The 23,944-nt window shown below is 47.5% G+C and overlaps 1 protein-coding gene across 12 annotated transcripts in view; it reads right to left on the bottom strand.

The window, feature by feature from the left end:
• Positions 1-3,067, bottom strand: part of ZBTB46 (zinc finger and BTB domain containing 46) — a 102,473-nt gene extending 99,406 nt beyond the window's left edge. For 2 of the 12 annotated variants that reach the window (XM_065566226.1, XM_005291746.5), the window contains exon 1: positions 2,249-2,406. The gene's annotated coding sequence lies outside the window, so the exon portion shown is untranslated. Of the gene's footprint in view, positions 71-1,076; positions 2,228-2,248; positions 2,407-3,042 lie in introns of those variants that run through there. The other 10 variants (XM_008170018.4, XM_005291745.5, XM_005291747.5 and 7 more) reach the window with 10 other exon arrangements.
• Positions 3,068-23,944: the final 20,877 nt, after the last annotated feature.

The raw sequence follows: 23,944 nt of genomic DNA, 5'->3' as shown, positions 1-23,944 counted from the left end.
CTTGTTCTTTCTTTCAATTCCCATTCTGTTCCCCCTTCTCCCCGCACCATCCTCTCTTTGGAAAAAGTCCCTTTAAGGTAAGTAATTTAACAAAAATGGAACTAGACAGAAAATTTGAACATATAATAAATATTTTGTTGAGGACAACTGGGAGCTAGACCCATACTAAATTAACTAAATGTAAAAAATGATACACGTGAGGCAATTAAAATGCATGTAAGAACTTCGGTACAGGTGTCTACAATAGCACTGTTTGCAAAACACGTTTGCTAATTAGCATATCTTTAAACAATGCTGATAATAATCTTGTCCCTATAATCCATGACAAATGAATCGCTGAGATTGTAAAATAGAAAGCATGTGGAAAGTCATTAAAAGTCTCTGATAAACCTTTGTTTATATTTTCCTTGCCAGGTGTAAAAAATAAAATATTGTTCTACTTATTTAGATTTCTTCAAACTGTTCAATTACACATTTTAACACAGGTTCTTTAGTGGTGCATTAAGTATCAACATTTTTTTTTTTCCTATCAAAGAGAAATCCTCACACTATTACAGTCTCGAAAATCTGCTCCATTCTCTATTTGTCATCTGGGATTGAGTTATCAGACACTACTTGTATTACTTTGTGAAACTGACATGTCTATTTACAGGGACACAAAGGCAATCCAGTACTACAACCCCTTATTTTACAAACACCTTCCAAAACACCTCTTCTCTCCCTCCTATTTTTACAAATACTTTGTTTTTTTTTCGGTGGGGAAGAGGACGTTATGCACATTAGTTTTTCACCTTGACAGAAAACAATTTCAGTCACTTTTGCACTTGTTACAAGTATATTAAAAATCACCTACATCTCCAAAGAGGAGAGGCATTGTTTTGCAGGTTGTTATTTTTTTTTTAATAGGGTCACTTCCCCCATTTCAGCCTGCAATTAAAATGGAGGCAAAGCCAGGCGATCTGTGTCTGGCTTTAGGGGGAGACAATAACCCAAAACAGGCCTGGCTTTAAAAAGAGAGAGAGAGAGAGAGCGAGAGAGAGAAAAAGAAATACAACATGCTTCACCAGTATTATTACCTCATCCCTTTTTCCAAGCAGTTTTGAACCACACTCTTGACAAACTCTTGGTCCAACTTGCACAGATGCTGATTTTTTGGGGGTGGAAAGGTTTTTAATTCTGGAGCCAGAATTCAGGCTTGTTATTTGCAAGTGGAGCTGCTGTTAAAATGCCCCCTTGTCTCCTCTCCTCTCCCTTGAGCTGGGTGTTGACGCAGCAGAAATTACCAGCTGGAAAATTCCCCTTTTGGAGGTTACAGGGAGGGGGGGGAGAGGGAGGAGGGGGGACGAGTCATGGGGGAGGGGGGGTTAAACCCTGCCACTCACCTAGTTCACCCATCCACCCACGCCAAGTCAGTCACGGGTGGCAAAGGGAACTCCATGCCCCTTCCACAAAGGGAAAATTTCCCCCTTCCCCCCCCAGAGTGCAGTGGGCTTTGCCCAGCAGCCCCCGGGGGCTCAGAGCGGTTCAGGGATAGGAGACATTTGGGCTCAGACAACCTCCCCACTGTCAGGACCCCAGCACCTGGGATCGGGGCACTGACACCCCCCCCCGTTACCCCACTCCTGGGGGGAGGGGGGAGCAGCTCTCCCCCGGGGCAGCCAGGGAGGGGGTGTCCTCGGCACCGGGGGAATCAGGCTTCCCGCACCGCCCCCAGCCTGCCCCCCTGTGCTGCCGGCACCCCGGGGGGTGAGGCGGGTAGCTGCCTCCCTCATCTCCTGGGGGGGGGAGGGGGGCGCCTCCGCCAGGCCAGCGCCGCCCACCCCCGAAGCGCCGCGCGACTCCCGTGCTCAGCCCCCCGCCCCGCCCGAGGGAAGTGGGGGCAGCTACCTCCCTAACGCCCCCCCCCCCGGGCTACGAGCGGCTCGTGCTCCCCATCGCCCCGCCGGACCCCCCCCCCCCCCAGCGGGGCGCGTCGCCGCGCTGCCCCGGGACCCAGCGCTCAGCCGAGGCGGGGGGACAGTCCGGAGCCCCGGACCAGGCTGGGGGGGGCAGGGCGATCGGGGTGCCGGGCGCGGGCCGAATCCCTCTCCCCTGAGGGGCCGGGAGAAGCGGGGAGAGCGGGCTGGGGGGGTCAGGCCCCCTCCCCTTACCGGGCCGGAGAGGAGCCCCACCGGCCCCTCTCCTCAGGGGAGGGGGCACCGAGCCCCCGGGGTGCGGGGGGAGCCTGGCTTGGGGGGGTCTCGCTTACCTGGGCCCCAGGCAGGGGAGCGGGGTCTCGGAGCGGCCGGAGCTTTGGCTCCTTCGGTCACTCAATGTCTCTCCTCACGGGTGGGGATGAGGGGGGGGAAAGCTAGAGGGGGGGCGGGGCGCGCTCCCGCCGCTCCCCCTGGCGCGCGCTCCCAGGCGGCGGGCGCGCGGGCGCGGGCCCGAGACCGGGGCGGGGGGGGCGTGGCCAACGAGGCTCGTGCGGCCTCCCTCCCTCCCCTGCTGCGCTCCCACTGGATGACGCCGGACACAGGCCTCCGTAAGCCCCGCCCCTAGCCCCGCCCCCTCCCGTCTCCCTTGCGCCAGGGGCTCGGGGGCGCCGTCAGCAGCTGCCACGGCCGGACACCGGAAGTGAGGGCAGTGCGCTGAGCATCATGGGAGACACCCCGAGAGGGGGTGGGGTGCGCGGGTGAGCGTTGGCCTTGTCGAGGGACTGCGCCCCCCCCCTCAGAGACCCCCCCTTGCCCGGGCCCCTGAGGTGCCTCCGGGGGAGCAGCCCACAGCGCCCACCTGGCCCGCAGGTGCATCCGCCCCGCCCCGCAATCAGGCCCAGCGCCCCCTAACCCCCCCCCCGAGCGCCTGGGGCTCCGCGCCCGCCTGGCCGGGCAAGCGGGGAACCGGTGGGTTTAGCTCCTGGCCCCCGCGGCGGCTTGGGAGGTTCATTGGTAAATGTCAGCAAAGGTCAGTGTCGCCCCCACGCTCGCAAACAACCCACGAAGAAATGTTTCCGTCGCCGGTAATCGAACTTCGCCAGGAAAATGCCGCCTGAGAACTTACTTGGTTAGCCTTTGGCTGGAGGAGATTTACTTGGGTGTGTGTGGCTGTGATGCTGTCCCCTTCCCCCATCGTCCTGTGAAAATGTAAAGGGATAAAAACATGCTTTAAAATAAATATTGCTGTTATAGAAATCATGAATTCCACTATTTGCAGTGGTGGTGTAGCTGTGGGATATTAGGATCCCTGGATATGAGCGAGACAAGCTGGATGAGGTAATATCTTTTATTGGATGCGCTTCTGGATATACACAGAGGGAGATTCTGCAAGCTACTCTCTGTACTTTAGTTACACATGAAGGAGGGACGGCTCTTATAAAGGATAAGCTGTTCCCCAAGAACAATACAATCATACTCACTTCAGAGACCCCTGACTTTAGTGGGATTGCAAGTGGGTCTAACAGAGATCATGGCTGGAAATCAGGAGAATTGGATTCTATCACTCTGTCACAGTAAAATGGAGATAATGCTTACTCGCTTATGTCCCATGCCTTGAGATCTGCAGCTGCAAAACATTATTTAAGTGCAAAGTATAATGCCCTTTGACTATAACACCAAAAGATCAAAGAACTGTGCTACATGTCATGGGAGTGAGCTAACAGCTCTGGAGCCTGCAGGACACCAGGCTCTTGAGATGGCTTTAACAGGCAAGACAATGGGTCTCTGAAGCCCATCTTGTTGTACAGTTGTAACAGGGCAGAATTTAACCAGAAAGATTAGGACCAAATATTCCAAGTATTTAAGTACATGCACTTATTGTGATTATGAACACAAATGGGGTAATTATGTATGTAAATAACTGGAAGTGGCCGCTTATGTGCAGTTATCTGATTTCTGTGTGTAACCTCAGTAATTGCACAGACAATTGTGTGCCTAAGCTCTGAGAATCTGCTCCCTAATTTCCTTTTCCTCAAATCATGGTACATATAAGGTCACTTATTTAGATAGAATATTTCCCCCCATGCAGACAGATATTGGGTCAAATGCAGCCCTGGAATAAAGAGAACCCACTCCACTGAAATCAGTCAAATTACACCACTGCTCCTTACTTAAGTGCATTCCTAAAAGGATCTTTTGATCCGTAGTATGTTTGAAAGTGGATGAACAGGTGTTCGAGCATGTCTTTCTTCCTACTCCATCCCACCCCCCAAAAACCCAAACCATTTTATTGTAGAAAAAAAACCCAATGCACCTAATTAATGAACATGAAATGTCTTAACTCCAGTATATTTTTCAATTACCTTTTCTTCTGTATTGCTAAAGGAGTCCAACTAACATCTCCCTAGAAAGAATTCCATTAAAATGCAAATGAACAGTTTGCAGTAGTTGTCTAGGTATGCAATGAAGGGCACAATTCTTAGTTTAGGGAATACAAAATTAAAAGTAATGGGCCTGATTTTCAGCCTCCTTTTATGTAAACCCAATATTGTGTGTGGACATCGCTGCACATTCAGTTGAAAGTCTCTGCCACCTGTGTGCAGGTGACAGAATTTTAACACACAAATCCCCATTGTCCATGTTAAATGATCAGATGGGTTTTACATGTGAACATATCCTCACATGTACGTACAGATATTAGAATGTTTCCACTGTGGTTGCAGCAGTTGTATGCTTTAAAGATGAATCCCAGTGCCTACAATTACAGGTGCACAAGTGGAAACTGGGTTGTGGGGGAGGAACACACTAAATCAGGCCATATAACTATTTCTAAATATGTTTGTAACACTCTGTGTTATCCCTAGGTTTCTCTGTTTCTAGCTGTAAACCATCCTATTATTCCTTTCCTGGTCTCTTCTCTTTCCAAGACTCTTCTGATTCCAGGCAGGAGAATTCCCCTATCACCCCTGGACTCCTTCAATTCCAAGCATGCATGCCCTAGTTCTACCCCTACCCAGGATTTCATCCTCCTCTCTTTGTTAGAGGAAAGTATTTATTTATTTAGTTGTGTGTGTCATGCTGGACTCACTCCCCCATGAGCTGCAGCAGCTGCAGACTGGGCACTGCCCTGGGGAATGCTTTCGAAGAGGGGGAGGGTGGAGAGAGGCTGAGTTTCCTGAAGCCGCACAACACAAAGGGCTGGGGAAAGCTGGACGGGTTTAATACACTTGAGCCTGTATTTTGCTGTGCAGAGGTAGGGTTTTGTTTGTTTGTTTTGATAAGCAGTTTGTATTGCGTTTTAAGTAAGTATGCAATTACACAATCTGTCCTCAGAAGAGGGGAAGCTGCTCCCCAGAAAGAAGGAAAGAACTGACGGAAAAGAAGAGAAAAGGAGAAAAGACGGCAGGAAAGGGAGAATGGTGTGGTTAGGGTGACTAGATAGCAGGTGTGAAAAACTGGGATGGGGATGCAGGGGGTAGCAGGCCCCTATATAAGACAAAGCCCCAAATATCGGGATTGTCCCTATAAAATTGGGACATCTGGTCACCCTAGGTGTGGTCTAAGAGGTGTTTGCTGAATGAAGTGCATGTCAACTGGAAGCATGATACAGATTTCAACAGTGTGTAACAGTGGGCCATTGATGATATATGTCAAGGATTAAAGCCCACGTGTTTTCAGATTGAGTGTAACTCTTCTGTATCCCACCCTTTCCAAGGCTGCCAAATCACAAAGCTCATAAATCCAGACCATATGCCCAGGGACGTTGAGGCTTCTATCTCTGCAGCCTGAGTTTTTAGCACTGAAGAAGCATTTAGAAGTCACATTCTTGCGAGCAGTTCTCTTGTGATAAGGAATATATGAACACTTTAACGCATTCATATTTGCATGCTCACTCTACCTACACAGTCATCAGATGGACATGTGCAAATGCTGAGCATCTATTCACAATAACTGTGTACACAAATTAGGCCCACACATTTTTGCACATGTGTTCTGGTAAACTGAGGTACAGGGCTACACAAATTGCCTGTTTTCACAGAATGATTCCGTTGCAGAGCCCATGAGTACTTCTCAAGTATCCTTACTCCCAATCCCCTGCTCAGCTCTAGACACATCCGTCCCCCTGTCTATCTATAAACCAGAACAGACATTGCATTTGATAAATGCAAAGTAATTTCTTCTAACCCTTTGTAATTTTGCTAAATTCAGAATGTGTTGTACTGGGGACCAAGACAAAATCCCAAGTGGCTGAATCACTCTTTTTCTCTCTCTATGTTTTGTACCCTAAAACAGATGTCCACAACCAAATAACAAGCATTCAGAGCTGACAAGCTGCTTCGTCAGAGTTCTCATTTTCAAGAGGCCATTCTGACAGGGATTTCCATGCACCCTACAAATGAATCCCAATCCTCAGAGCCAATTCATTTCTGACCAGAGCGGGAAGAAAGCAGTTTGACTGGGACCCATTACCGCCCAACATGGTGGTTCTGGTTGCATAAAAATTCCAAGACTCTCACCTTTTCCAGCCAATTTCCCTCCAAACCGCTGATGTTAAAAGTACGGATTAAAGGACCAGTATTCCTGTCCATATTACACTGAATCGAAGGTCATCTGGTTTCTTTGTCAGGGGACCATAAAGGAAAAAAGGGAGGTGATGTGCAACCCTGACCAGGTCATTTTAGGAGTAAACCACATTTAAACTGAGCTAATGAAAAAGTATTTGTCTCTTTCTGTCTCACACAGACATACTCCCAGCCTGTGCTTGCTTGGTGAGTGAGAATTCCTTCTCTAGTGGGAGTCAACATGTCAATTGTATTTTTTTTCCATGATGTGTAAGGAGGCATTCACTAGGTTGTGGGAGTAAACACATAGGGGAATTCTCCATGCGCTAGCAAGGGCAAGTCACAATCCTACTAAATATGGTGAATGAAGATTACAAAAACCCCAGGAGAATAAAATTCCCTCTCTCCACCCCCATCTGTTCCCCCCCCACACACACACACATTTATTTTTTCTCATTACCCTGTTCTGCTGTTTAACTGCTTGAAAGTTAAATCTATTTCTATTTGTGTTACTAAATGCACAATGTTGGTTTAGTTTTATTCTGTGCACTGAAGGGCAGAACTGGGGCAATATGTTGCTTCTTCATTATTAATCAAGGCACATCATTAGAGAGGAGCAGAAACACAAGTATTCAAATAGTGGGAAGCAACAGGAAATGGTCCTCAGGTTTGTAAAAACTCAAGGGGTGGGGGATGATGATCATTTATAACATATTTAACCAGCCACATCCTACTGACCTCCTTCAGTGCAGGTCTTGAAAGGAACTGCCCTGACTCAGAAGATGTTTAATGCTCCAAAAATACATTCCCCATAAAATGTTGAACTTAAAGAAGGGCCCAATCTGCAGAATTCAGATCCCACTGCAAATTCGTCATAATCTGGAAGAGCTGAGCTCCAGGGTATTTGTTTGTGTTCATCTTTAGTGCAGACTGGGAAGCCAGTGGTCTTCTGTATGGATAACTTTGCTGTAGTCTTCCTCTTACAGTCATTCATGTAAATGGTCTTTGCTTCCATTTTTCAAGCCATTTTGCATCAGGTTCAATTTCTATCTAATTTTATACGTTGGTGCACTGGGTGGGAGTATATTCTTTTAACAAGTTTTCTCCTTTGATTGGGGTCAACTTCCCTCTATCGCCGTGTTTTGGACTGGTGGGCTGACAATTTATCCTTTAATCAGATCTTTTCTTTTTGCAGGTCTTTATGTAAGATGGACTCACTGTACATCTGGAGAGAACAAGTGATGTGGGCTTTTCTTTTTCCTGGAGTCCACCAGTCCAATGGTGACATGTTTAGAATAAATTTGATTTCTCCTTTCTCTCTCCAACCCATGTCCCTTCATGCTTGCAAACTGTGATGCAGTTTACAGTGGTTCAGATGCACTGTATCATTTTAAAAAGCAACAGAGGGTCCTGTGGCACCTTTGAGACTAACAGAAGTATTGGGAGCATGAGCTTTCGTGGGTAAGAACCTCACTTCTTCAGATGCAAGTCTGAAGAACCTCACTTGCATCACAAGTACTTGCATCTGAAGAAGTGAGGTTCTTACCCACGAAAGCTTATGCTCCCAATACTTCTGTTAGTCTTAAAGGTGCCACAGGACCCTCTGTTGCTTTTTACAGATTCAGACTAACACGGCTCCCCCTCTGATACTTGTATCATTTTAGTATGGGCACCTTCATTGTCTTTTTATTGTTATGAGATACAAACAGGTAAATGCCCCTAACTAAATGCTAATATCTACATTATTAGATAAATAAACTAGTTTTCCATTAAACTAACTCCATTTTGCTACAATCTCTCAAACCAGTCCATTTGTATAGGAAGGACTCCACCGAGGGATCTCCCTGTTGTCTGCAAAGAAATCTTTCTGTTTGCTGTAGAAACCAAACAAATTGCAGAGCTTGTGTACAAACCCTTTGTTTCATGCAGATTGCATAAACAGTGCACCAGTACAAGTAATATATCTACTTAAAAAATAGAAGCAGCAGTTAAACTATATATAACTCTACTGAAGAGGCTCTGCAGTGTGGTTTTGGGTTTACTCAGAATATTTGGAGTTTGTACAACAATTGAGGCCACATTCTAGACTTCAGTTATCTAGGTTAGATACTATGAGCCAAATTCTGCTCTCATCTGTGCACAATGACAGTTGAAACATCAGTGGGACTTGCACCATGTAACTGAGGGCACAACATGGTCCCCTAAAATGCTTCAGTTATGTATGAATGAACTAAAAACTAAGCACTCCTCATCCAATCTCTTCACTTCTGTGGAATGAGCATAGACAAATATCGCCTCATAATTCTAGGACTCCAGCAAATGAGATTACTCAGACTTCTCCAGAAATTAGCCAGAGTGTGATCAATGCTTCAGGCTACATCTACTTACTGATCACATATCTGAAAAATGTTGACAGGTGAACACACCGGAGCCAAACATTTCTCTAGAGGATTCACTTGTTCTGCTCAATGAATGAAGTCTTCTTAAAACAGTTTGGTGCAAACATTCCTGGTATAACTCCACTGAAATCAATAAACTTTGCTATTGGTGAATTTGGCGTATGCTCCCATGAAGTATACCTGCGCCAAGAACAAGTGTCCCTTACCTCCACTGACCTGGATTTGCTACAGTGTCCCAAATTTCAGGACTCTTTATCAGTGTCCCGTAATAGCACAGTATGTGCAATTCAAAGTATTTGGTGCGGAGATATCTCAGTACTTGTCATTGTAAAAAATGGGAAAAGCCATGGCAAAAAATGCACAGAATCACAGTTTCGGTTTAAATAAATCAAAGTCATTGCACATAGTAGTTGAAAGTCAAATGAATGACCTTTATTTTACACTAAACGTTGTTTAAAGCCACGTAATGATATTTAGCAAATAGTTTACCCACATTAAAATATATTCCAAAACACCGGGAATATTTAGAGCTAAATCTGGGAGGAATCATGCAGAAATAAATCTTGCTTAATTGGGGTGTAAAGATCATGATTTTTATGGAAAAAAGCTATAAAACACAAAGTTTATGCCTATTAGTCATAGGCCCCACTCCTGCAAAGATTTATGCCTGGGTCTAACTTCATGCATGTGAGTTGTCCCACTGAAATCAATATGAATACTCCTGTGTATAAGGTTCAATACATGTGTGAGGTTTTGAAGAACTGGGGCCTTTGCGATATCGCACAAAATACTGCCAACACCATCAGCACCACAGAAGGCCCCCATACGGTAAGGGCTCCATTTTTAAATGGCACCCGAGTAACTTTCGCGTGCCGATAACAAAATGTATTTTTACATAACTTATTTGATCTGCCAGTGGGGTATGCGAGTGAAAAGTCTAGAATTTGCATGCACAACTGATAGTGCAAAAAATAACGCATGTGCAAGAGCTTGTGCACACATGCACACAAACAAACAATTTTAAAGTTTGGCTCACAGGTTGACATTTTTAAGCTCGAGTGCCTAAAGTTAGGCCCCTAAATCCATATTTAGCCTGATTTTCATCCGTGCTGAGCAACCACCCAAGTCAGTGAGAGCTTCGGGCAGTTAGCATTTCTGAAAAGCAGGTCATTTTTTATTTTATGTGCATAACTTTAGGCACCCGAGTAGAAAATTCAGTCAGAGGGCATGTCTACTCTGCAATTAAACACCCGCGCTTGGCCCATGCCAGCTGACTCGGACTCATGGGTTTCAGGCAAGGGTGAAAGTAACTTAAAGGACTTACTGGTACGCCGGAGTCCTGAGCGGGGGTGTGGCCAGAAGAGGCGGGGCCTTTCAAGATTTAAAGGCCCTGGGGCTCCGTCTGTGGCTGGGAGCCCCAGAGCCTTTAAATGACTCCGGAGCTACCAGCTGCAGAGGCGGCTGTGGAGCTCCGGGCCCTTTAAATCACCACAGGAGCCCGGCTGCCGGAGCTCTGGCGGGGATTTAAAGGGCCCAGGGCTCCCCACAGCGGCTGGAGCCCTGGGCCCTTTAAATCACCACCGCGGAAGCTGGTCCAGTCCGGCACGGCATACTGGTTCTTGCCGGCGGTGTACCGGACCATACCAGCTTACTTTCACCTCTGGGGTCAGGCTGAGGAGCTGTAACATTGCGATGTAGACGCTACGGTTCAGGCTGCAGCCTGAGCTCTGGGAACCTCCCACCTGGCAGGGTCCCAGAACTTGGGCTCCAGTCCGATCCCAAACATCTACACTGCATTTTACAGCTCCAACGTCGCAAGCCTGAGTCAGCTTATACGGGCCAGATGCAGGTGTTTAATTGCAGGGTACATGTACCCTAAGTGACTGAGCCAAGAACAGCACTGAAACGTCCTTAACTGAAGTACTGCACCCTATCCACTGGTTAACAAAAAGAATGTACCGTAATTTCCATTCAAACTTTCTCCCACACGACAACAGCCGTTGTATGGTATTGAAGCAAAATGCAAAAGTCTAAATGCTGAGGTGATAGGTGCTGACCACAGACTGCCAGAGGACTCTTGCGTCAGCTGTGGGTGATACACAGTGGTTACCGTTAAAAGGTCAGCATTTGCTCAAACCCACCACTCAGTACTACCAGAGGTTACCTGTTTCCCCCTGTACTCAGAAAGGTGGTATTAATGCCAGCTGTGTGGCACTTGTTGGCAAAGTCTACCATGTTACAGTATCTGTCTCCAGGCTGTCAGCTCACAGAGACTTCCTATCTCCTCAGAAATCGGCAGCATGCAATGTGAACCAGTGCAGCCTTTTTCTCCAGGTGGGTGGGGTCCACCAGGGACCCATCCAAACTCACTCAACCGTCATGTTTCCAGTAGCTGGGTGCAGTTTCCACTGCATTTGGACCTGCCTATATCTGACCTCTGCCAGCTCACTTCAGAAAACTGAACCCTGTTCCCGGGCCGATAAGCTGCTCTGAATAGGAAGTGCTGACTCCCACGTTGGCTGGTCATGCAGGGGTGGGGTGGGGAGAAAACAAAGGGCAGAGGATGAAATGGGGAGGTGCAGGGGGAGTTGTCAGATAAGCTCTAAATGGAAACACAAAACGGATACAGCCCTCTGTTTGGGAGGGTGAGCCCTGGGGCCCAGTCATTTCTCTCATGCTGCCCTGAGGGCAAAGCAAGTAACAGTTACAGGATCCCAGAGATGAAATTACAGCCAGACTGATCTGTGACATGCTATACCTTGGGGGAGCATCCTGTAACACCCATATTCCTCATTTTGATAGAATGGTGATCTTGCATATAAAGCCTGCCTTGTAAGGTATCCGGGGAAAGGTTATGATCTGCTGAAAGACATGGTTCTATCTAAATATGTGTATCACCAATGCATATGAAATGATAAGAATTGTGTTGTATGGTTTTCACTAAAATATGCTGTGGGTTTGGGAGGTGCCCAGATATTAGCTCTACAGAGACAATGACAAGGGAGGTCACCACCACCCAGCTGAGTGCTGCTGAACAGACATCACCAGCCATTGTCCAGCAAGGGAGCTACAACGCAATGACTCACCTGCATGAAGCCACACCAGGGGAACTGCTCAACCTGGCCTGGGGACTCAGCAATGCCCCCCAGACATGCCTGGACTTGTGTTCTCCAAGCACATGGGCTAAGGGTATAAAACAGAACACCGGGGTCCCAGGCTTGGCCTTTCTCCTGCCCCTACCGCTGCTGCAAGCAGCAAGGACACTGAGAAGAAGACTTAAGACTCCAACAGAGGAGACTGGCCCAGGTTTCAAGGGTGAAATCTGTGTACTATGAACAGCGCTATCCAGCGGGGTGAGAAAAACGGCTTAATCTAGATGTTGCCCAGTCTAATAGGGTTGAGGGTTTTCATTCAAACTTTCTCCCACACGACAACAGCCGTCGTACTGTGTGCTTATATTTTCTTTTCTTTTGGTAACTAACTCTGACTTGTGGCCTCTCACTTAATATCACTTAAAATCGAACCTTTGTAATCAATACACTTCTTTAATTGTTTACCTTTACCAATGAGTTTGCCTGAAGTGTGTGGGAAATCTGCTCAGGTTTTGCAAAGGCGGGTGTCTGGCCACTTTCCATCGATGAAGTGGTGAACCAATTCATAAATCTGCATTGCTCATCTTGAGTAGGGCAAGACGGTATATTCCTGAGGCAGTGTTGGGAGCTGGGGGGATTTGGGTCTGGCGCCTTTCCCTGTGTGATTCACGAGTGGCTCTGGGAGCATTCCTGCAATCTAGCTGGGTGTGGGGCTCCACGTGCGGTTGTGCAGAGTGATAACAGCACCTGGAGGGGTTTGTTGCTCGTCACTAGCAAGGCATTGTGAGAGACAGCTCAGGCTGGCGAGAGTTAAGGGGGCATAGTGGTCCCACAGTCCCAGGCTGAACCCCGGGGATCCCGTCACGTGATCCTGCACCTGAGCAGGGGATGGGCTTGCCCTATGCAACCTACACTCAGCAGACAGCAGGGAAGTCCCTGCCTGACCCGGTATTCTTCTGCAATATGTTACCTCTTCCCCAGCAAGCACTTCAAAATCCTTTCAGGTGTGGTGTGGTGCAGCTTCGCACGGAGCCTAATATTCACAGTGAGCCATTAGGAAGGAAGTATGGCATAGAGGTTAGAGCAGGGCATTAGCAGAGCTGAGTTCTAGTTTTGGCTCCCTCTGTGACCTTGTGCAAGTCACTGAGGGTCATATTTTTAGTCTCATCTCTGGTGCACTTTTGACCCATTCTAGAGGAAGAAAGAGACAAAGACGTGTGTGGTCTGAGTGCTGTGAGCAGCGGTCTAGGGGCCAGGAACTTGCCAGTTATCAGCCTCGCATTGACACTGACTTCTTTTGTAGCTTCAGGTAAGTCACTTACTGTCCCTGCGCCTGGTTTCTAATCTGTAAAATGGGCTGTGAACTTGCCTGGGGTGTTATAATTCTCTGCACATTCCTATCCACAGGAAATTTGTTCACAGTCCTGGATGTGGAAGCGAGAGATCTCTGCTGTGCGAGACCCACACATGCACCTAGAATCATAGAAGATTAGGGTTGGAAGAGACCTCAGGAGGTCATCTAGTCCAACCCCCTGCTCAAAGCAGGACCAACACCAACTAAATCATCCCAGCCAGGGCTTTGTCAAGCCGGGCCTTAAAAACCTCTAAGGAAGGAGATTCCACCACCTCCCTAAGTAATCCATTCCAGTGCTTCACCACCCTCCTAGTGAAATAGTGTTTCCTAATATCCAACCTAGACCTCCCCCACTGCAACTTGAGATCATTGCTCCTTGTTCTGTCATCTGCTACCACTGAGAACAGCCGAGCTCCATCCTCTTTGGAACCCCCCTTCAGGTAGTGGAAGGCTGCTATCAAATCCCCCCTCACTCTTCTCTTCTGCAGACTAAATAAGCCCAGTTCCCTCAGCCTCTCCTCGTAAGTCATGTGCCCCAGCCCACTAATCATTTTCATTGCCCTCCGCTGGATTCTCTCCAATTTGTCCACATCCGTTCTGTAGTGGGGGGACCAAAACTGGACGCAATACTCCAGATGTGGCCTCACCAGTGCCGAATAGAGGGGAATAATCACTTCCCTCGATCTGCTGGCAATGCTCTTACTAACACAGCTCAATATGCCGTTGGCTTTCTTGGCAACAAGGGCACACTGTTGACTCATATCCAGCTTCTTGTCCACTGCAATCCCCAGGTCCTTTTCTGCAGAACTGCTGCTTAGCCAGTCGGTCCCCAGCCTGTCGCGGTGCATGGGATTCTTCCGTCCTAAGTGCAGGACTCTGCACTTGTCCTTGTTCAACCTCATCAGATTTCTTTTGGCCCAATCCTCCAATTTGTCTAGGTCACTCTGGACCCTATCCGTATCCTCCAGCATATCTACCTCTCTCTCCAGTTTAGTGTCATCTGCAGACTTGCTCAGAGTGCAATTCATCCCATCATCCAGATCATTGATAAAGATGTTGAACAAAACCGGCCCCAGGACCAACCCCTGGGGCACTCCGCTTGATACCAGCTGCCAACTAGACATCGAGCTGTTGATCACTAGCCATTGAACCTGACAATCGAGCCAGCTTTCTGTCCACCTTATAGTCCATTCATCCAATCCATACTTCTTTAACTTGCTGGCAAGAATACTGTGGGAGACCATATCAAAAGCACTCTTTGTAAATGTCATATGGCATGCCAGCATGGTTTGCAAAGTTGTTCCCTAGTTGCTTTACTAAATCAGGGGGTCTGTGCTGACAGTGAAGTGAACTTCCCAGACCAGGGTAGTGTGAGCTCCCATTAAGTTCTACAGTAACAGTGTGAACTGGTGCCTTTCCCTGCCTGCTCTAGACACAGTTCACACACTGTGTGTAGTACAAACTCTCCCCTTCCAGGGTCTGGCTTATTAACACAGCAATCAGCAATCAAATAACATCATAATAGTTAGCTGAGATCTTCTCTCTGGGCCTGGCCGCTCCTAGGATTCCTCTTTCAGGTCTGTTCAACTCACACATTAGCCCCTCTCTCCCCAGAAAGCCATGTCCACCTCCCTTATATCCAGCACCCACCTCAGTAAATCAGCAGGATCCACTTAACCCTCTCCCAGCGGGATCAGTGCTTACTGATGGTGGGGTGTTTCAGGCAAACACGGCTGGCCTGCTGCAAACTCTCGTCTATCTCACGGGGGTGTTGTGAGGCTTCGTTAACTAACGCTAATATGGAGCTTTGAAGATTCTATAAGCTGAGAATTCTTACTACTAGGAACGCATGGGAAAGTCTGTGATGGCCCAAGGAAGCTCTCAGGAGCACCAGTGATTATGGCAAAAGAGGAGGCTATTTGGTGCCACCCCTTTCGTGTGTGTAGAGTTAGAAGTTCCAAATCCCCCCCCAAAAATGTAATACACGTCTCAAAACTCCTTTCTAAACCTAACCTAGTTGCTCTTATTACTCCCTTCGGTGAGTCTGTTCCATATACTGTATTAACTACTCTCAGCATAAAGAATTTCCACATGAATCCCTTTAGTGTCCAACCCTTCCTGAGCTTTAATTCATGCCCTCAATTGTTGCATTTGACACCAGTTCAAATAGCCTTGTAGTGTCTCTCCTCTCTATTCCCTCCAGAATTCTGTACACTTCAGTGAGATCTCGCTTAATCTTCTCTTTTCTAAAGAACAGAGACCTAGTTTCTCCAAGCTCTCTGTTTAACTAACTTCCCTGAGTGCCTGCACCATTCTGGCTGCCTTTCACTCTCTCTTCTTCATCTCAGTCATATGATCCTTTTGGAGACTGAGGTGAGCAGAGCTGTGCGCAGCGTTCCAGATGTGGCCTCAGCAGCCCCTTATGACAGGAAGGTCACAAGTCGCCAATGCAAACGGTATGAGCAAAAGAAAAGATTTCCTCTTCAGACAAGAGGCTGGGGGGGCATGTCCTAATCTCCAGAGCGCGGAGGTTTTATACCTGGCATTCCTATTTGTGCGGAAAGGTTTTACCATGATGGTTGCTGCTTTGGACTAAGGAGGAAATGGTGTACCCTCAAATGGACACTTCATGGTAGTGTGCAGGAAGTCAGAGCTGGCTCTTAACTCTGCCACTCCAGAGTGACTGCAAGAGCCCCCCGTTCCGGAAAGGTAGTAATGTTTGGGTCGGGCCCTCTTGTACCTGGCTGTCTCCAACCTTTCTGGATTGGGGGTCACTTTTGAAGAGCCTCTTGCGCAGACACCTCCCATCCAAACCCCAGGCCCATGCCTCCCCTATGAGATGGCACTTGGCTCTGTGACAAAGCCACAGTAGGACCATATAAAGAGACCAGAGGAAAAGCTTCAGTTCTAATGAGGCAGGCGCAGCGGTTGAGTTGCATCCCTATGTTCTGCGTTTGGGCTGTTGATTTCCTCTCCCTGCATGGAGGACTTCATGTTTTTTAGTCCCCAGTATCCTGCTGCTGCCTGCAGGCCCCAGTACTCCAACATCTCCCGCACTTGACTTTGCGGTTTGGTTCTCTTTGGGAGCGTTTGCGGTCATCAGCCAGTCTGAGCACAGTTACATTTATTCCATGAAAAACCCGATAAACACACAACAGAGAGTGCAGAGCAATTCTTGACTTTTTCTTTTTAGTTCAGTTTGTTAAAAAGGCCTGTAGGAGCCCTTATGCAGTCTCGGCTGCTGCTAGCAAGCATCACTGCTTGGAGGTTGCCAGATGCATCCCCATCGCCACAGAAGCTACCCAGACACTACAGTGAGGAGCAGGTAGAGAGAGAGAGAGGGAGAGCACCCAGAATTACTCCAGCTCTGTGGAGCCCGTTGCTTGAAGAATAACGGCTCTAGTAAATGCCTTCTCCAAACGGAGACAATGAGCAACCAATAGCTGCCTTTGCAATCCTTTTCTTCCTATGGCCATTTCTAACATCCACAGCTGAGCAGGAGTCACCTCTGAGCTCATAATGGCTTCTGAATGTGCCCAGACGCTGCCCACCCAGAGCCTGGCTCTCTACTGCCTTACCCTTTGGGTCATCATTTAGACTAATGCAAAATGCTACCTCTCGGATTCTGCTGGTAAGACACTCCACTTTGCACTCCCTTTACGGTGACCACACCAGGGGAGGGGTCTGGGAGGGTCACGCCTCTGGTATCTTTACTTTCAGAGCACTTTGGGAACCCTCGCAAAGCAGGATACCAACCCAGATTCTGCTCTATTTTATCCGGCAGGGCTTAAGTTACAGAATAACAGACCCACTGGTTTGTTTGTTTGTTTGTTTTTAATCTGAAGGGAAATCTTCACACCTCCATTTGCTCTTTTCCGCATCAGGCCCTCAGCCTGACAACACAGCACTTCAATGTGGGCAGTTGCCCATCTATCTACAATTACAATTTTTACACTTTTCTTCCCCCGTCTTCTTCTCTTCTGCCAAGGGCCCATGAGTCACCTTCCCCTCTTCGGCAGCTGACCAAAAATGGCCCCCTCCTTATTTTTTCCAGGCTATGTCTCATTGATACCATAAAGCAAAACCAGTAGACAATAATTAGTAACAAGGGAAGGGGAGGCTCAGTAGAGTCAATCTCTGTAGGGATAAGCAGAGCGTGGTACATACCTACCTGGGGGTCAAGTCCATCCCTGGTGACCTCTGCTAACTTCAGTGGAGTTTCACTAAAAAGGAAGCGGGGCTCTGTGTTCAGTCACAGAGAACATCAGGGGCAAGAACCATTGTAAAGCAACAGTCATCTGCTCCAGTCTTTAATAAAAAGACCCGTTGATCTACCCTAGAGGAGGGCTGATACGGAATGCACTTGGCCTCCTCTTTCTTGGGGGGAGTGGGGGCGTGAAGGGGTATTGGCTGCATCCGTGCAGATGGTGGGTTGTTTGTGCTTACCAGATAATTTGATGTCTTTATCTGATCACAGGTTTTCCTGAGGAAGGAAAGGAGAGACTGAGTCACTTGAAAGTGGGGGCCCTTCTTCTCTGGGTATGACTTGCTGGACCACAAAGTGCCGGTAGAAGAAAGCAGAGAATCTGGTGTCTTGGGCTGAAGAGGTTCCACTGTGGTTCCTCTTTTTAATTTCCAGTCAAAACTGACAAGGGGCTCCTGAATGTATTGTTAGGCAGCTCAGCTGTTTTAGTCATTATTAGATACAGCAAGTAGATGTCCAAGTGTGCAAGATGTGTGGTCTGAGAAGAGTGCTGAGAACTGGGAATCATGAGTTCAGATTCCTGCACTGACAAAAACTCTATCGCTCTGTGCCTCAATTTCCCTATCTGTAAAATGGGTTAATGAAATGTACTCGCCTATCCCACAGGGGAAGGGACCTAATTAGACTGGGATTTTCAAAACAGCCTAAGGGATTTAGACACCCTAACTCCCTTAGGCTGCTTTAAAAATCCCAGGCTCAGTGTCTGTAAAGTACTTTGAAGATGACAAATGTTATTAAGCATTGTTCTTGCTTTAATTTTGAGCAGGTAAGGGGAGGAAGCGGACAATTCTCCCTCCTCTTCCCTCCCAAATTCTGGTATGTGAACTCTGGCCAGCATAGAACATCTGAAAAGTTAACCCTGTTGAACCACAAATAAAACCCTCCCCATTCTCCGGCCAACCCATTTGTCTTCCAAACTGCTGCGAAGGCCCAGTCCTCGCCAAACTGGGCTGAAATAAGACTCAGCGCTTACACAGCACCAACATTCTCCCAGAGCACTTTACAGAGAGGAACTGCAGCAGCAGAGCAGGGATGAAAACTCAGGAGATCCCGTCTCCCAGCCCCGGACTCCGTCCACTAGACCGCACTGCTCCCTGAATAATTAACGTGAACATTTTAAATGATGCCAGGTTTAGAATCTTTCAGGCCCATTCTACTACCTAGGATTCAGGGACTCCCCTTTGATTATCAAGACCGCTGTGCGGTAGTAGGGATATTTCCCTTTCATCCAAGGATCTCAGAGCCCTTTACAAGCCCTTGTTCATTAAACCTCACAACCCCGTGGCTTTACACTCATTCAGTGTTTTTCACGGCAACCATGCAATGGTGTTTGTCATCACTAACCCTCCTGACGGTGTGCATCGCTGACTCCAGGCCCATCTCTTTATGTAACTCCCCCAAGGCGTTCTAGTTCGGATGGAGTCCGAGCAGCCAGAAAGACAAAACATTCCCCTCCTTCCTTCCGCCCCTAGTGAGAGCAAAAAGGAAATACCGAGAAACAGATGCCATGGAAGAAAGAATGAGAGAGAGCATTGCCCGTTTTCATCAGGAGAGTGAATAAGGGAGTTGCTGACATGATGCCCGGGGTGCAGAATGCACCATCACAAGAAAATTGAAAACAAGAGATAAAAATCTAGCAATAGTGGATAAATTCAACAAAGAGACAGGTTCATGCCCTCCTAGAAGAAAACCCAGATAATTAAACTCCATTACTCTGCTAACATCTTTGGTGACTGGCTTGAGAAACCAACTACTTTGAACTAATCTTCTTTTTCTTTGGAGAACATCAGCAATGCCGACCACGAAACGCTGGAGGGGCGAGGGGCTGCTACCACTGAGTAGTGCTGAAACGGCTCGGGGTGCAGAGTGTGTGCATGCACCAACCTTTGATGTCTGCAGGACGGGTACCACACCTTGGCTAGGACATCAGGGAAATGAGTCGGATGGTTTCAGAAGGGTCCCTGGTGCATGTTTATATTGTGAAGAAAATAGCTCAGGTTGACTCCCTTAAAACTGTAAATCTCTGCTCAGGGCTAGGCTAGCAGGGAGGGCTGCCGGTCTGGATTGAGGCACATTGGTGGAGTAGTGTTGGACCCAGGACGGGAATAGCAGGAAGTGCAGCCAGTCAGGACTGTGTTGCATTATCAGAGCTTATGGCAGGAGACTGGACTACACTCAGATCCCAGACTTCACTCAGTGCTGTTCGTCCATTGATGTAACCAGCGCCACTGTTCTAGAAAACAAGCGATAGAAGAGCTGGATTGGCCTTATGTCTATTTTTTAAGACACGTATGTGATTTTCCATAAAGTTCCCCCACAGCGTTAACACACTGCACCTGGGATTCAGACGAGCTGGAGGCTTTAAAACTTTTACTAAACTCAGCCAGGATTACGAGAGAGAGGAAGAGAGCAGCAAGCTGCTGAATCCACATATAGAAAGGCCTCTGGGATCTCAAATTAATAGGCTAGAGAGGGGGCTGTTCCCAGTGTGTTTTATTTATGGGAATCAGGACAATTAAGTTCTATGAATACACAGAAATAGTGATCAGTATCACCCACGGTTTGCACTGCCCAGGCCCACAGCCTTGGTAGATGTATAAGTGTGAAGTCTTGGAAGGTCAAGAGCTAACTTTAAAACAAAGTGTGTGTGTGTGAGAGAGAGAGATTTCACCTACTTGTCTTTTTATCTCCTTTTTTGGACTTAAATAAAATTAACTTGTGTAGAGCAGGAAGTTAAGCTCCAGTCACTCAGAGCCTGACTTCTTAGCCCTCAAATTGTCCCACTCAAGTCACTGGGGCCACATGTGGAGTAAGATGCTACAATCTCTGGGCACAACCATCTGGCCCATATTATATCATTCCTTTATATTTGGATTTAACTCACCCTGGGTGAATTTCACCCGGTGCAGAGGTGCACCAGGCCTAAGCAGCACTTGCACCCTTTTCTGTGGGCGTAAGTGGGACTTAAGAGGTGCCAAAGCCTTGTTCTGGCCCCTCTGCACAGAGGTGGATTTCACCCAAAACGACGCAGGGACTCCTAAACACAGACTGTCTCTGGACACCTCCAAAAATCTGCCTGTGTTCATATAGACACACAGTGTGAGACTGGACGGTCCTGCCACATTGGTAGTAAATGCAGTGAGTGCGTGAGCTGAGCTAGGCCCTCTTTAACCTGCAGAGCACCAGGAAGTGGAAGCTTTGTTGATTGGGTGGGACCTACGGCATGGGCCTGCACTGGAGAAGAACAAATGCACCTCCCTTTTACTGTTCTCCTCAAGGCTAATCAAGTGCAGGTGAAAGGTGCTGGGAGCTGCATTGATCAGGGCAAGGCAAGAAGAGAGAACTCCCCACAATCCACCTATGAGTGTGAGAGGATAGTCCATTCTCTCTTTGAGACTGCCAACACAGCCACCAGTCATGCTCTCTGATAAGTACAAGTGTAAATGCCTGTAGAGAGACAGGTAACACAGATACTGATCCACTAGGCAGTGGACCATTAATTTCATACAGGCCACCAACACAGCCATCAGATGTCAGTTACCAGCTTGACCCAGATGGAAACCAGTGACCTAAAGGAGGAAGCTGCCCTATCCCATAACCAGCTCCCCCAGCAGCTATTCATTTTCCTGGAGGAGGAAGAACTTCTTCAGTGGAACCACCTGCACTACGTGTCTGGAAACCTAGACTTATCTCCATCTCGCTTTGCAGGAGAAATATGTCTGGTGACCAGCCTGGAGATGGACTATGGTGACAATCTGCCCATATGTAACCCAGCAAAGGCTGTTGTGGATCAGAACTAAGGGTTCATGAGCACAGCTACGTGAGGGAAGCGTACACAATGTTTGTCTTCTCTGAACCTGGCTCCAGCCAATGCTACCAATCTCTCCTTACGGAAGGTCACAAATGATAGTAGCAAGAAGTGCTGCAAGGACTAACAGAGGATAGCAGGAGGGCTACCACCTTTTAGAGGAAAACTAGGCATGACAGAAACTCTCCCCGTGGCAAGCAGCAGATCTAGGATTTTGCAGTGGAGAGAGGAGTTATGGTTGGGGAGTGGCTTAGTATGTAAATTGGTATGCAAAATGTACTAGCAGGCTAATGTCAAAAACAGGGAATTAATTATTGTCAAGAAGATGCTTGAAATAAATTAACACCTTAAAACAATGAAATCTTTCTTTTCCCTTTCTGTAACTGAAAATTATTCAGAATCTTTCGTGATCCTAATTTTCTTTACATATCTGTTTAAAACAAGAAATGTCCTTTTTCTTTATTTCATTGGAGTACTGTCTGTATCCAAGGCCTTGGCTACACTTGGCAATTCACAGCGCTGCCGCGGCGCTGTGAAGCGCGAGTGACGCTTTACAGCGCTGCACTCGCTGTGCTCGGTGGGGGGCGTTTTCACACCCCTGAGCGCAGCAAGTTGCCGCGCTGTACAGCGCCAGTGTAGCCAAGGCCCCAGAGGGCTGAGTTCAGAGCTTTCTCAGGTCTCAGCAAGGAGTGTCTTTGAGTGATAAGACTGTAAGTTTTTCAGGGCAGGGACTGTGAATTACTAATGACTAGGGCACCGGCCTGGACCTCAGGAGAGGTGGGGTCTTGTCTCAGCTCGGCCATTGGCCTGCTGGGTGACTGCGGGCAAATCATGTCACCCCATCAGTGCCTCAGTTTCCCCATCCATTAAAAAAGAGAAGTAATGTGTCTGAACCCCTTTGTAAAGCACTTTGAGTTCTACTGATGAAAAGTGCTCCGTAAGAGCTAGGTAATATTATTATTATGTCTGTCTAGTGTTCAATTCAGTGGGAGCCCAGCCTGGCTGGCCTTTAGGTGTTACCACGCTATTAATAATAATAATATCACCTTTCTTTGTCTTTCCAGCACAAGATCCTGTTTGGGGCTTTGGTTTGGTTTTGAATTTCTGGTAGGATTTTCAAAAATAAATAGTAATACCTGATTTAGGAGCGTAAGTCCCACAGAAAGTCAGGGTCTTAGCAGCTCTTTGAAAAGCCAGGCCTCACGGTCAGCGGGTTAGAAGCTCTGTGGTGCAGTCAGAAATATGTCATTGATCTTTAACAAACTCCCCCAGTACCTGATAACAGAAAAGATCACCTTGCCACCGGCGGTCTTTAAACTTGTCCACTAATGTCCTGGGTTACACACAGATGGCTGTGCTGGGGCAGCGTGAAGCTATTCAGCAGTTCTCCCTTGGCTTTCTTCCTCTGCATAAATGCAGATTGGGCTACAAGACAAAAATCCCCAACAAAAGACCCCAGACTTGTCCTGTAGTTCTGAGGCCAGATTGCAAATCTAGGGCCTGGGTTTCCTCTCACTCACACTGGTGCAGTAATCCCAGTGAAGTCAATGTCATTACACCTGTGTAAGTGAGAGGAGAATCAAGCACCATACTCTGCAGCTCAGTTGTGAATGCACCGTAAGTCTGATTCTGCTCCCTTTGAAATCAATGACAAAACTCCCGTTGACTTCAACTGGAGCAGCAGCTGGGCCAATGTAGAGAAAGACTTGCACATCTCCAGCCCATAATATGCCGGTGATGTTAGCCCTTTGGAGGCAAATTGATCAAAAGGTGTTTTCTCTCAAGAATTAGAATGTAGCTGCTATTGCTGGATAATGGAGAGACCAGAGGCCTTGAAATAGGAACAAAAAGCGGGTCAACTTTTCCACATGCATTTTTATGAGTTTCCTAGAGCAGGGGTGTTGCTTTGCTAACTCTTCACCAAAATCACCAGCTGGGAATGATGCGGCTCTCGCCGACTCCTACAATCTGTCCAGGTTTGCAAGGGGTTTTTGGTTTTGTCCCCTTAGGTTTCTTTCTTTCCTAACAACAGATAAAGCTGCCAGCTGCAGCAGTGATCTCTCAGCCCAGAGAACAGGAAAGGCAGTCTCTAAAAAGGCACGCAGGAAGTGGAAGGGGCAAAAGGTGCCACAGCTGCCTGTGGAAAACAGAGACTGCGGGCCGAATTCTGTGTCAATCTGGAGCCACTTCAGTGGAGAGACCCTAGACGTATACCAGCTTATGAAGATAGGACTTGGCCCTATCTGTTTACCTAGAATAGACACAGATCTCATTCGGGGACCATGTTTCATTTCACCTGAACAACAGGACACGCTGGGCAGTGACTTTGGGCTGATTAGAGCACAACTCAGGTGGCGTTAGTGTCATGCTGCAGATGCCAAAATCAGGAGCAGACACGTCAGTCAAGAGGCAGAATCAGCTAAATACATTTCCCATTAAAAAACAAACTATCGCACTGGTTCCCTTGTTTTCAATTTAAGTTCCCCCACTCTGGCAGGAGGAGTTCAGAGCCCCAGCTTACAGACAAGGAGGGACCACAGTCTAAGGGC

This window comes from Chrysemys picta, chromosome 13, assembly GCF_011386835.1.
Source record: "Chrysemys picta bellii isolate R12L10 chromosome 13, ASM1138683v2, whole genome shotgun sequence".
NCBI classification, from domain to species: domain Eukaryota; kingdom Metazoa; phylum Chordata; order Testudines; family Emydidae; genus Chrysemys; species Chrysemys picta.
This window is presented reverse-complemented; position numbering and strand designations above follow the sequence as displayed.